This window comes from Syngnathus floridae, chromosome 17 (assembly GCF_059516105.1).
Source record: "Syngnathus floridae isolate MCC-2025c chromosome 17, RoL_Sflo_1.0, whole genome shotgun sequence".
NCBI lineage: Eukaryota > Metazoa > Chordata > Actinopteri > Syngnathiformes > Syngnathidae > Syngnathus > Syngnathus floridae.
The window spans coordinates 7,502,326-7,506,341 of NC_142429.1; the positions used below are offsets into that span (position 1 = coordinate 7,502,326).

Below are 4,016 nucleotides of genomic sequence, written 5' to 3' on the forward strand. Positions count from 1 at the left end.
TCCCTCGCCACCTCCCGCCCGCCCCGTGGCTTTGACGGGCCTAGTTCAGAGACGCCCACACTGTACAGGGACCCTTGAAGCGGCGCTGACTTGACAAAGAGGCCCCCTGACTATTGATTGGCCAAGCACATAATTAGCCCGGGTCTAGTGTTGTATGAGTAAGAGTGTGTGTGTGTGTGTGGATGTGTGTGTGCGTGCAACGTCAAACGGCTCAGAGAGCATTAACGACATCATTGTCCAAGACTGATTGCACTCATTTGATGCGCTTGTTGATAAAAGCGACCTCGTTTAGTGATGCTGATCCAGCCGCATTCTCAGTGGTCCCTCGATTAGGTACGCCTTCACCATCTAATGAGATCCAACTCAAGAGCCGAATCAAAACTTCTTTCGTGATGAAGAGAAGAAAAAGCTCGCCAAAGTGAACTTGATATCGCAGTGATGGTGCCTTTTTAATTGCGATTCAACAAAGTACCTTTCCCCGCTCGGTCTTCACTTATTTAGTTTCTCTTGCAAGCGTCATATGAATCATAATTCCCTAGCGTGTGTGCAAAAAAAGTTTTGGTGCAGTTTTTCAACTTTTCCCCCCACATTCCACAAGTACTTTTATGTCCCTGTATTGAGCAGTGATAACACTTTTTGTACTGTACAATTTGGATTTTCCACCTCGGAAAATATGTCATTGAAAACATCTGAATTTGAAACATCATACAGGATGTGATTATTTATTTATTGATTTATTAATTAATTTATTTATTATTTTCCTTGTTTTATTTTTATTTATTTATTTATTTTTTTTAAAATTTATTTATTTATTCATTTATTTATTTGGTGCCCTGTTTTTTCGTGTCTTGCGTGATGTTTGATGTGGCATTCCAGGGTCTCTCGAGAAAACGTTCCGAAGCGTCGAGCAGAGCGGTTGGGTTTCTTCTCTTCTGAGCCCGCCTCCGCCAGTTTGTCTGGAACTATTTGAAAGGCGTCTCTGAAGTACCCCCAATATCCTACCCCCTCTTGTCGTCTCCCCTTGAGATCAGCCGAAGCCTAATCTCTGCCTGTCAAAAAAAAAAAACGAGCGCCGTGATGTTCTTGCTTTGGACAACCGTCGCCTCCGACGTCATCCGAGGTCCTCTGAGGTCCTTCGATGAGATTTGGATGGAAGGGATAAAGGCCAAGAGGGCTCCGACTGTGATATGAAATGTCGCGATTGCGCTTTGGAACGGCGACTCCTTAAGGAAATTGAAGTGACCGGCGGTGATGTCTCAATACGGTGAGCTCAGTGAACTCCTCTGACCTGACTCTTATCAGCCGAGACGCACACTCGGCTTGGGAACACGTTGACATTTACAATGCACAAGATGTCCTTTGTGCAACTTATAAACATTGGTGTGGCTCAATTTCACACTAGAAAAGGCTACTGGACCAAAAATACTGTAGCAAAACATCTAGACAGACAATTGAATTCTATTACTATTATGGCAGTTTTTTATGTGCCTCTGTCCATATTATCCTGCCCCCAGAGCGAACACAAATGCGATGTGTAAAGTGTGCTGTAATTCCGTGAAAGATTAAATGATACCAACACAATTTGGATTTGACTGCCTTTATAAGACTCACAGTGACGCTTTCCTTGCTCCGTCGAGAGATTGCTCTGCCCTTGTTTGCGTGTAAAATGACCCTTGGAACAGGCAAACGACGGAGAGCATTAGCAGCAAAGCGGCAAGCGTCATTAAAGACAATTACAGGCGAATAAGAACCATTATGTGCTTTGTGTTTACAGCCCTGCACAGGAGGACAACAAAAGAGATTCAAGGGGAGCCAAACAAGGAAGGTAGGGGATGACAACAACATTGCGTCAAACGCTGAGATTTTTTTTTTAAGATTCTGATTCACATTTGTTTTCATTACACTTCTACTCTGGTTTACAATGCACACATTTGAGCCGTATGAAAAGATGACATTGTAACCAAGGCAGAATCGCCCCCGTCATCTGGGCCGTTCGTATAGTTGAGTCTGACTCATTAATATGCGACGGAATAAAAACGCTTCGACTACCTCAGCAGCTCCCGTCGCTTGTTTTGGGGAGAATTTGATTTAATAACAGGGATCAGTAAAGTGCTGTGATCACAGCCTTTTCTGCCCATTTGCATATTAATGCAGTATAATGTGTGGAGCCTGCAATGTTTATAAATGGTTCAGGTCCAAGCATCTCTTTTAATTACTTTTGCTTTGGTGGTCCACGTAGGACATGCTGCCTACAATATCGGCCAAGAAGAAGTAACACTCCCAAGTTGAATTGCTAGTATAACAATATACAATCTATAAAAAAAAATTAGCATTTTCTATAAGAACACTTTAAACATGGGAGAAATATATTCCACATTAAACTTTCTTTATTACCCTCAACTGTGTTATGAAATTAAAAATTGAGCCCGCATATCCCACCCACGTATGTATTTATAGCACCAAAGTGTGGAAAACAAGCAGAGGCATCTTGCATGAACAGCAGCTTGACTGGAGAAGATGCCACACACAAAACAAAAATACCCCAGAGACTCAAAAGGGAAGCCAAGTGGAAAAACTAGCAGGGACATATTATAACTTTTGCTGTCATATCTATTAGCCTGACATCCGTTTATAAGTCCTATTTCGGCACAAATATAAAAAAAACGGCGCCACCATGAACGCAATTAAAGAGTCGATTAACGAGCGGGCTTCTCAGTTAATTGGTGGAAAAATTACCTTCTTCATCTCTGATCCGTTACTCCATCTGCACACTCCGGCTTGATCTTAAACATAGCCGTGAAATTTGGAACTATAAAAGTCCACAACACACTTTGGGTAATGTAGTTTGAGGTGAGGTCATCAATGTTGTTATAAAAGATTTCTGGGTTTTGCACAGTTGAGATTTAAGAGGGACTCTACCATTTTGATATCTAGTTTTATTGATCATTAAGAATTGACTTATTTAGAAAATTGGATAAAGAAGGAACTGTTTGATATCTAGTTTTATTGATGATTAAGAACTGAATTATTTAGAAAATTGGATAAAGAAGGGACTGTGAATTGAGCCCTGTGGGACTCCATGGGAACTGATTGTTTTATTTTTGAGCAGTACTGTAAATGATTTTGTCGTATATTATGGATAGGATGCTAGAACAGGCACATCAGACTGTCGGGATGACGTTCTAGTGAATGAACAGAAGAAGAGCAACTGCACACTTGAATGCAAGTGGAATCTGCCAGGACCAGCTGCACATGCTGAGATAATTGTGTTACCATTGAAATAAACCAAAAAGAAAGCCAGATGACAAAAGTGGTATTCGTGCAGTCGTTCTTCGAACTTTTATATAAACTCTTCCAAGCTCATGCCCAAATCGTGAACGGGTAATGCGAACAGCCTACCTTGATGCTATTTCTCACGCCGCTGATCTTTATTGTACAATCATAACACGGCTGACGCGAATACCGCAGGCCACGTTTTTCGTACTAGTTTCATCTCCGTCACTACTTACACCGGGCATCCGACGGCGTGCTTTGTTTGAGCTCTTCTATTGTGCTTTAAATGTCAGCCATGAACTTAGCAGCCAAGAGCACTATATTGGTAGAAAGGCTATCTGCTATGAATGAGATTGCCATGGTTACATGCAGCGGCTCCTCAGAAGCTCAGGAATAGGCTGTGTCTTGTAAATAATTGATCCGGGTAAAAATTACATCACTACGAGACACAGGCTACCATAATCCAATGTGGGTTTATCGCCGCTAGCAAAAAATAGCCAACACGCGGTGAAACGTTAGCAGCGTTCCTCAATTATGGGAGATCTTTTTTGGACATATTTGATGAGATGTTTGCTTGACAGGAGCTGACAGGCAACACAAACTGTGAGCGATATTGGAGCAACAAGTCTCTTAGTCTTTGTTTTCATTTGCAGTTCACCTTGAGAACATCTAAGCAGCAAGTTCTTTCTTATTGCCGTCGGATTACACCAAAAAATGATTTTGAAGGACAAAGAGTCACAAGA

At 41.7% G+C, this 4,016-nt stretch overlaps 1 protein-coding gene across 2 annotated transcripts in view; it reads left to right on the forward strand.

The window, feature by feature from the left end:
* The window catches only part of rdh8a (retinol dehydrogenase 8a), an 84,353-nt gene that overhangs the window by 10,990 nt on the left and 69,347 nt on the right, over nucleotides 1–4,016 (forward strand). For both annotated transcript variants that reach the window (XM_088356893.1, XM_088356892.1), the window contains exon 3: nucleotides 1,775–1,825. The gene's annotated coding sequence lies outside the window, so the exon portion shown is untranslated. The remainder of the gene's footprint in view (nucleotides 1–1,774; nucleotides 1,826–4,016) is intronic.